This window comes from Ursus maritimus, unplaced genomic scaffold (assembly GCF_017311325.1).
Source record: "Ursus maritimus isolate PB19 unplaced genomic scaffold, ASM1731132v1 scaffold_21, whole genome shotgun sequence".
Taxonomy (NCBI): Eukaryota; Metazoa; Chordata; class Mammalia; order Carnivora; family Ursidae; genus Ursus; species Ursus maritimus.
In genome coordinates this window covers 7,966,996-7,976,550 of record NW_024424564.1, presented here as the reverse complement: position 1 = coordinate 7,976,550, position 9,555 = coordinate 7,966,996, and the positions used below count along the sequence as shown (strand labels likewise).

The following is a 9,555-nucleotide window of genomic DNA, read 5'->3' as shown; positions in this document are numbered from 1 at the left end:
TTTTATTTTTACAAATAGTCCTCTTGCTGTTAGGGAGTGAGTGAGCGACATAAATCATCATCATGTCTTTGGCAGCCGGGATTTCTCGGGCATGGTCCTCATTAAAGTCTTTAGTTGCAGGGTTCCTGGAGACCTTCCTTTGATACCTAAAAACATCAAACTGAAAAGGCCGTGGTGAGGAGGGGGGGCTGGGAGGGGAGGAAGGGGCGGAAGCTCCCGAGGACCCCAGAACTGCTGTTGGGAAACAGCAAGGCAAAACTAGCGATTATTATTCACAGCTCAAAAAAGAAAAAGAGAAAGAAGAAGAAAGAAAGAAAGAAAGAAAGAAAGAAAGAGAAGGAAAAAGAAAGAATGAAAGAAAGAAAGAAAAGAAAAGAGAAGAGTAAAGGGGAAAAAAAGCAAAAAATAAAAAATAAAAAGAGCCGAGCAGCAGAAGCAGTAAGACTTCCCTGCTGAACAGAATCCAACAGCCCCGTACAAAGAAGAGAGAAAGCGACACGGGCAGGAAGGGAAGCTTCTCGGAGGTGATTCTCGAGAGAGGAAAAGTTCTCTGAGCCCTTTCCTCCCCAGACCTCCGCCCAGCAGGCTGTGGCAATCAATGAACTCACCTTTTCCTCAGGCCCTGTCTCCCTGCTGGGCGGGAATCCAATCCCCGGGCGAAGGTCACTGGGAATACCACCGGGCGGCCGGCCGGGGCTGTTCATTCACAAAATGAGCTCCTTTGTGATAAAAGGAGGGAGAGCAGACCCGGGGTTTGTGCGCATTCCAAGCTGGTGGAGGAGAGCTGCCAACAGGCTCGGTCAGTGGGAACCCGGCAGCACATGCATCTCAGTTTACACGATTGATGTGGCCTTGCACAGCCATGTACGCTGAATTCCTATAAATCAAGTCGCATTTTAAATGCACTAGGGGAGCTGGCCATTTAAAGGAACCCTGCAGGGAATCTTTTGGAAAAGTGAAAAATCACTGCTGAATTGATCTCCTTTGGCAGGAAGTAACAAATATTTATGAGTGCTTATCATGGGCCAGGCAAAATGCTAGGTGCTATGAGCATTCCTTAAAATGAGGTGTTCCCGAGCTGGAGGAAAAAGCTTTGAGATGGTGGTTTTTGTCTTTGCTGAAACCGGGATGAGCTGAGCGCAGCAGCAGGAAGACAGACTCCAGCTGGAGCCTATCCTGTCATTGCCACAGGACATCCACCAGTTGGTCTCCCTCAGAGTAACCAGGCAATATTTCTCAATCATGAAGACAAGCGATGCTCAGTGTCTTCTAAAGGCCTGAAGCAGGAGGTTATGGGCAGGGGCTCAGGGAAACGACCACTGTCTTCTCATAACCTGCCTCAGGTTTCTAGATCAATGTCGACCATAGTGGTGATAATCCCAATGGTTCTCTCCAGAAACCTCAAATGTCCAGTTTATTCATTCTAGGCTCTGGTATATAGTGTGGTGTTACGTAGCTTTGCATATCCCTAGAGTCCAATCATATCAGGAAGACATAAATGCAAGTTCTAGCCTCCAATGTGTGGGAAACATACTGGGCTTGAAAACAGAGCCAGGGGGTGCCTGGGTGGCTCAGTGGGTTAAGTGTCTGCCTTTGGCTCAGGTCGTGATCCCAGGGTCCTGGGATGGAGCCCCACATTGGGCTCCCTGCTCAGTGGGGAGCCTGCTTCCCCCTCTCCCTCTGCTTGTGTGCTCTCTCTCTCCATCAAATAAATAAATAAATAAATAAATAAATAAAATCTTAAAAAGAAAAAAGATTCTAAAATAACTGAGGCTGTCAGGAAAACCAAACAAAACAGAACGAAACACACCACCATTTGCAGGGATGTAGATTCAGCCTGGCAGCCAGGAGCACAGACTTCAGGGTTAGCCAGCATGCGCCGGAATCCAGGGTCTCCCATGTTGTCACGTGACCTTTCGCAAGCTATTCAATCGGCTTTGTGTCCTGATTTGCTTATCTGTCAAAAGGGGATAAACAATAGAATATACCTCCTAGGCTATGTGTGAGGATTAAATCAAAAGTGCTTTCACATCTAAAGGCTTAGAACACCTGGTATAAAGTACATGCCCGGCACAGTTAGTTATTCTGATAGTGGACTTCATTCAAAAACAAAGCCCTAGACGTAGATCGCATGGTTTAAGAAGTTCAGCTGTCTGGTATTAGCTGGTTGTCAGCTGGATGAAGCATCATAAAGGGACAATGCATGCACTGAAGTCGTACCACTGTTGGAAGCCTATTCTGTGTCTCCAAGGGGAAGGGGAGTCTAAGTAAGCCAGGTATTATCACCCTTGCAGACACTATTCAGAGAAGCAGCTTTGGCATTTAGAATGGAAAAAAGATCTTGTAAAGGAATCACTGGGTCCAACCTTTTACTGTGTAATGAGGAAAAACAACAACAAAAAAACTCAGATGAAGTTAGAGACTTAGCCAGGATATACATCTTCTTGATAGAAGAAGAAGGAGAAGAAGAAGAAGGAGAAGAAGAAGGAGGAAGAGAAAAAGACAAAACTTGGCATCTCTGACTTTTCAAACCAGGATGCATTTTCTCCCAGTAAGAAAGGGGTTTTCTCCGCAGCTAGAATAAGACACGACGTGCTTCAGAGAAGCATGGTTTTCACCTTTCTTTTGGTAAGGAGCTTGGCAGGGGAAAGGAATAATAATATACCTGTCCAAATAGAAAATCAAATAGGTAGCAGGTTTAGGGATCAAGTTCTCGTTTTGAGGGGTTAAAGTCTGTCCCAACGTTCTAAGGAGATCTTTGAAGGTGACCACATCCTCAGGTGACAAGAACTTAGAGTACGGTGAGGAGGCTGGATATCGCTGACACAGCGACGACATTTCCCGTGCCTGGAGGAAATTCATCCTCGGGCAGCATCGATGACACTCACGGCGCCATCACACCCGGTGGCTGACCAGAGCGTGGAGAAGAAGTCCTCTGTGGAACGGGCCTGCAACGGCCCAGCGGCCCCGCTCCTGTGACCCTGCGCAGAGGTGGGACCCTTACGGCTCCACTTGAGCCTCTTACGGCGCGCGGGCAAGATTTAGTGGCGACAAATCCCTGTGGGCCAAGTGGTTGCGGATTTACCACAGACAGAAAGAATTCCTTTTACCTATACCCGTTCTGTGGGCTGCACATGCTGCCCAGATGCTGTCTTCTTAAATGTTCTTTATTAAAATGGAATGTACTGAGATAATGTCTCTTGGAAACCTCTCGGGCAGAGCACGGATCCCAGGGAATTCCCAGACCTTCCCCTGCATCCAGGGTAGAATCCACGCTGCCTGGAGGAACCGCCCTTCCTCGCAAGTCTTCTCAAACCTGTCTTCCCCAGCAGAGACCTGTCTTCGCAACCAATGACAAGGTCATCCCCGTCCTGCGGCTCTTCTTCCAGAACCTGCCCCCCTCCCAACGGGCCTAGGAGACCCATTGTCAAAGTACCCTGGCTCCATTTAACCGTGGTTGAAAGTTAAAGCCGCAGCACTCCAGATACCCACTGATGTGAACAAGAGACAGAAAGCTGTCGCCAGCCAAAATAGAGAAAAAAAATAAGTAAATAAGGCTTGTACATCCTCGTCCCGGAGTGAGATGAAGTCAGAACGCAGACGACCGCACCAAGAACTGGACAACAGCATGGCAGTGCGACTCAGACGGGGAAGTGATAAAGTCAAAGGCAGCGGGAGATGCCTCGGAAAGCAGGCGACACAGCCATGAGCCTCCCCTCTCCTCGTGGGGGCTGCTCGGGACCCCTGCCACTCTTTACCACTTACCGGCCTAACAGCTGAGACAGAGAAACGGTCAACCGCGTGGACCTCCTGCGAGACGATGCAGGTGCAGGAGCTGGGGAAGGGGTGCGGGCGGAGGGGCGCGGCCGCGTAGCAGAAAGGCGCGCCGGGCCAGGGAGACGTAGGCAGGGAAATGGGGCTGTGAAGTTCTTTCGGTCGATAGTCAAAGAACGAAAATCGCAGGTCAAGTGAGCTGTCGGTCCTGCCCTTGTGCTAACGGGAAGCAGGAGGGCAAAACCTGCCGAGGTGCCCAGAGGGACCCCACCCTCCTACGAAAGCCTAGACGTGCACAGATGGAATTCAAAGCTCTACATTCGCAGAAAACCAGAGCAAGTCTTGTGCGGAAAGGCGCAGGGCAGTGCCCTGGGTTCCTGCCTTCGTCTTCACGTTGCCTTCAGGAAAGGCAAGAAGGCCACTGGCCGACCGGGTGATACAGGACTCAGAGCCTCCTCAGAGAAGAGAGTGACCTAGCTGAGGGAAACAAATGACGAGGCTCTCAAGTCCTCAGAAGGAGCTTTGGCGTCGGGTGGGATGGACTCAATGCAATGAAGAAAGAGAAATCAGGTCTTCTGGAAACATCGCTGGACTATAAGCTTAGGAAAATTGGGGGTGGTGTCATTCTTATTTTTGTACGCCCCTGCTGGGTTGGCTTGCAGTTGGCGCTTTGTGCGGGGCTGTAGGACACTGTGCGTGCGTCTCAGAGATAGTTCTCTCTGGTGCGGTCTCTCCTTGCACTGACCAGCCGATAGCCTCAGGCAAGCTTGTTTGGCTCTCTGAGCCTCAACGGTCTCATCTCCAAACACCAACAATGTCCATTGCCCAGAGCGGTGACAAGGATGGCAGGTCAGGCCTCTAATCTATGGTCCTGGCACACGGCATGGCACTCAGAAAACTCAACAAAAGGTGGCCATCATCGCCTTCGTTTTCCTCATTGTCATTCTCTTCCGGGTCTCGGTCAGGTCTGTCATTTCCAGGCAGTGCCTGATATTTCCGCTCCCCGAGGCAGCCAGGCAGTGTCTTCTACCTATCCCTTATGTAATAATGGCAGTAATCATCAAGGACCCTCTCTCCCTTGCTGAGTTCCAGAAGGAACTTCCTGTGCTCTCAGATTGCTAGTGTCTGAAATTCCCATCCCCTCTCCTGCCCTTGTGTTGCCTTCTCTCTGCCGCACACTGCCCCCCCCCCAGCCCTGCCCCTTCAGCCTACACCCACTAGGGGGCAGGACCAGGAGCAAAGGGGAAGGGAAGAGAAGGAAAGCACTAGAAAGGGTAATCCCTAACACTGGCCGGTACCATCCCCCACCTCAGCCTCTCTCCTCACGCCTTCACTCCCACACACCCATCTACTCCTGTGAGGAAAGGCCCAGAAAACGATCAAGTCTGGGTTTGCTGCTTCTGTGAGGGAAGTTCCCCTAAGCAGCGCTGCACGCAGCCTCAGGCCTTCATGTCTTCATATCCCCACTGTGATTCCTCAGGGAGCTTTTCTCTTTCCTTAGGGGATCTAAGTAGAAAAGAGAAGTCAGTGGGGTTGAGGAGGAAGGCTTCATATGGCTTGTCTGTTTCATGTCTTTGATAGAGATACAAACCCTCGCAAAACCAGTCCAATCCGTCTCCTCAAGGAGGAGAGAGTGAAGTGTAAGTCTGGCTTCCATTTCTCCTCATCTCAGACTGCAGTGAGGCGATGTCAAGGAAACCTGTCTGAGGCAACAGGTAGGGGCAATGCGAAGAGGAGCAGGCCGTTGATTGCTTGTGCCCCAGAGGACAAAGGAGAGCAGAAGACAAGGGCTGAGCAGGGCATTCACTTCCACAGAATTCTCCTCATTCCTCCTCACCTACCACTGTCTTCGCTGCCACCAGAGTTCCCACCAGAAACGCTTAGATTCACCGCTCACAGCTTCTGAGCTAACAGAGTCTCCATTCTCACTATCCAGTTAGATGCATCCTGAGCAGAGAGGGACCTGAAACCGGTCCATCTCACTGACCAGGCCAAGGTTGGGAGGCCATGGGGGCAAAAAATATGTTCCTGTTTCCTGGGTGGAACTCAAGAACATATTTGCCAGGGAGATATTGGGAGTCATGGTAATTGAGCTCCATTACTGGGATCCCAAGATTCTGGAAACCCAAGCATGATTGAAACAGCCTGTACTCTGGAAAATAAAGAAAACCCAGACATCCACGAGATGTCATGTTTTCTATTCTACTAATCACACAGAGAAGAGGGAATCACAGAGTTTTGGGAAAACTAAGATTTGTGGGAGGAATACTGCTTATAAAAGAACATGGTATGGCTGCCATCGTGACGTCTAGGAATGTGTCTGAATAATCAGAAATACACAAAGACTGATCTAAAAGGAGATCAAGAGAGCAAGCATTATTTGTAAGAGAGGAAGCCTGGAAGCAACCTAAAAGTTTATCACCAGGAGCATGATCAAGTGAGTTTTAATATATCCAAACAGCAGGTATTGTTGAGTCAGTCCTGTAGAAAAATGTTTGATAGCGCGGAGAAGAGCCCAGCAAGTATTGTTAAAGTATGTACAGTTATATAATTAGTATGATCCCAATCATGTAGATAAATATACACATACAGAAAAGACTGGAAAGAGAAAAAATGTTAACAGTGATTATCTCTAGGACATGGGTTTGTACTAGTCTTTTTCACCTTTCTACTTCTTTTGCATTTTAAATGTTTCCTGTGATTAGCACATTTATTTTTTCCAACTATGAATGCATTTTAATTTTTAATTAAATAAATAAGTTGAAAATAAAGATTTTTAAAAAGAGAAAGAGAAGTCCCCTCATTGATGACCAAACAGGGCTTGATTGCTTTCTTCCCTCAACCACTAACTTGCCCCCAAAATAGGGGCAAATCCCTATTTAACCCCCTCTATAAAATTTAACCCCCTCTATAAAAATAAACAGCATTGTCTGAATGGGGCTTTTTTTGTATCTTAATTATTTTTAAGGTCTGTATTTGAATTCTGCTGCCACAAGAAAAACCCAAGATTTTCTCCATAGAGGGAAAGCTAGCACCCAGGCCATTTCTAAATCTCCTTCATCCCATCAATCCCTTGATGGAAAACCAGTGCCAAGCCACTGTGCTAATCACGGTGGCACATCTGTCCTCTGTGCATTGGCCTCAGAGAAGATGGAAGAAAAGCAGACCCTCAACATCGGAGCTGTGGAGGGCTCCCAGGAAATGTCTACATGGGGTCTCCTGAGTTGCTCAAACTTTTATTTGTAAAGGTCCAGTGTCTGGATTTCACCTTTGTGAGGCTCAGAAACTCTCAGAAAGAACCCATCTCCACAGAGGCGGGTGAAGACGGAGACAGGCAGCGGGGGGGGGCGGCAGGGGAGTGGAGGGGACAGGGTTTAGAAGGCTGTGGCCATTTTCAGATGACCTCTAATTATCCCTTCTCCCACCTTGGCCTTCCTTCCCTCCCCACACCCCCCACCACACGCCCCCCAGCACCACCACCACATACAGCCCAGCCAAAGTGGCTGCAACTGTCACTGTTTTTTCATAGGTTACTTAAAAGCCTTTCTGCTGCTACTGGAAAATGCCAGCCTGGGAAACATTTCTCTGCAAAAGGGCCCCTCGACATCAAAACTGTACTTGGAAACGGAGATAATACGGATGTCAATGTTTACCTGAAGTTATGTGCTTTCCAGGGAAGGTGCTAGGAGCACACCTGCAACCCGGAGACACTCCCCTTGAGCATCAGGACAGCCTGAGTCAGTAAGCGGCATGCTCTTCAGGAAGCAAACAATTCCAGAACCCTGAGGGATCACAGCACTGAATAGCAATAGCAGACACCGTTCATGTTTCTGTTTTCAGCCTGTAAAGAACAAAAGAGGAAAAAAATTTTAAATCCCATTCCTCATCTCTCTGCCCTGGACTTTCTTAGCCTTCCTTCCCCACCTCCCCCAGTGTAATGCTGGTATAGTACAGAACCCCAGTTAAAGCCGAGTTTCAGATCAGTAAGGAGTAATTCTTCGTATCGTATCCCAAATATTGCATGGGACATACACTAAAAAATTATTCATTGTTCATCTGAAATTTAAGTTTAACCGCAGATCCTGTATTTTTATTTGCTAAATCTGGAAACCCTATCCCCCAAGTCATACCTATTTTGAGAAGTCACAGGAATAAAAGATTTACGGAAGCCAACCATTTGCCTGAGACACAAAAGGAGAAGAAAAAATACCCCTTTGCTGGTCAGGAACCCCTATGACTTGGGATTTTAAACTTTTGACTTCATGAAGAGGGAGAAATAAGTTCTAATGCGGACCCTTCCTGATCATTTTACGTTAGCATTAATATGATTTTTAATTTAAGGAAAAAGACCTAGAATCATTGTTTGCAATAACCTTAAAGAGGTGTTATAGTTCAGCTGACATAGTTTGGGATGCTTTGAATTAATTCCTCTTTTTTTGGAGCTGAAGTCCTTAGGACTGCTTCTCAGATTAGAGTTTAGAAAATGCCAACTCTCCGGGTGCCTGGGTGGCTCAGTCAGTTAAGCTTTCGCTTCTTGGTTTCAGCTCAGGTCACGAACCCAGGATCCTGGGATCAAGCCCCACCTCTGGCTCAGTGCTCAGCAGGGAGTCTGCTTCTCTGTGTCTCTCTCCCTCTCTCTTTCTGTGCCCCCCACCCTCTGGCTCATGCTCTCTCCCCCCCCCACCAAATAAACAAATTAAAAAAAAAAAAAAGAAAAGAAAGAAAGAAAGAAAACACCAATTTTTTCTCGCTTGTGCTCCAGATCTCTAATTACTGGGCGTATGGGTTCTGCCTCAGACCAACAACAGCTGTCTCAGACCACTGATGGGTTCTCCAGGAAAACAGATACACTTGTTTTGAAGAAATACTTTTGTTGTTTTTAATAATGACACTTTATCCCCTCACATATGTAAAGTTATAAGTAATATTTCAGTTACTTGGCACCAAGTATTCGGAGTTTTTGGTAAGACTTCGTTTTGCTAAAGGGACTGAACAACAGCACCTGGGCCTTCTGCTTCTGGATAAGACTGCATTTAGGTCACGCCAGCAGAAGTAGATTTTCTTTAAACCTTACTTAAATCGAAACATCCAGTTGTACTCCAGGTTATTGAAGCCACAGTAAAGTTTTTTTTTAGGGGAGCAGGGTAGGTGAATGGGTTCAGATCCAGGCTTCACCTCGTACCACCTGTGTGGCCTTGGGCGGTTTAGTTACCCACTCTGTGCTTTGGTTTCCTCAGCAACAGGGTCTGGTGAAGATGAAATGAGCTAATGTATGTAAAGTTCTTAGAACCATGCCTGGCACAAACACAAACTCCATAAAGATTAGTGATGATTAATATTATTATTTTACACTAGTGGGGGGGATGTAAATAAAAAATAATTTCCAGAAAACGACATGACAATAGTATCAAGAACTTTAAAGTTGTTCTTCCTGTTGGCACGATGATTCCAATGTCTAGAAATCCCACCCTAGGAAAGGAATTGGAGATGTAGGCACAACCATAGATACGAAGAAACACATCGCGGTGTGATGTATCATAACCAGATACCAGTAGCAGCCAAACATCAGGTCCAACACCAGGGAACTTGTTAAATAAACAGAAGTATATCAATTTGATAGACTCTATGTGCCGTCAGTAAATATCATGTTTTTAAAGAATGCTTATTAAATGTCACAGGAAATGATTATGATTAACTAGAAAAAGGAAAAGCATAATGAAACACAGTTTTGTTTTATTAATAACCTGCAATGACAGGCCCTAGCTGTAGCTGAAGGGCAAG

The 9,555-nt window shown here is 46.9% G+C and overlaps 1 long non-coding RNA gene across 1 annotated transcript; it reads right to left on the bottom strand.

Moving 5' to 3' along the window:
• Positions 1 to 347: 347 nt before the first annotated feature.
• On the bottom strand, positions 348 to 7,604 carry LOC103656840. The gene is made up of 3 exons (XR_566705.2): positions 7,428 to 7,604; positions 1,811 to 1,957; positions 348 to 719 (listed from the first exon to the last, which is right to left on the bottom strand). It is a non-coding gene; the product is annotated as an uncharacterized LOC103656840 (long non-coding RNA).
• Between the last annotated feature and the right edge of the window lie 1,951 nt (positions 7,605 to 9,555).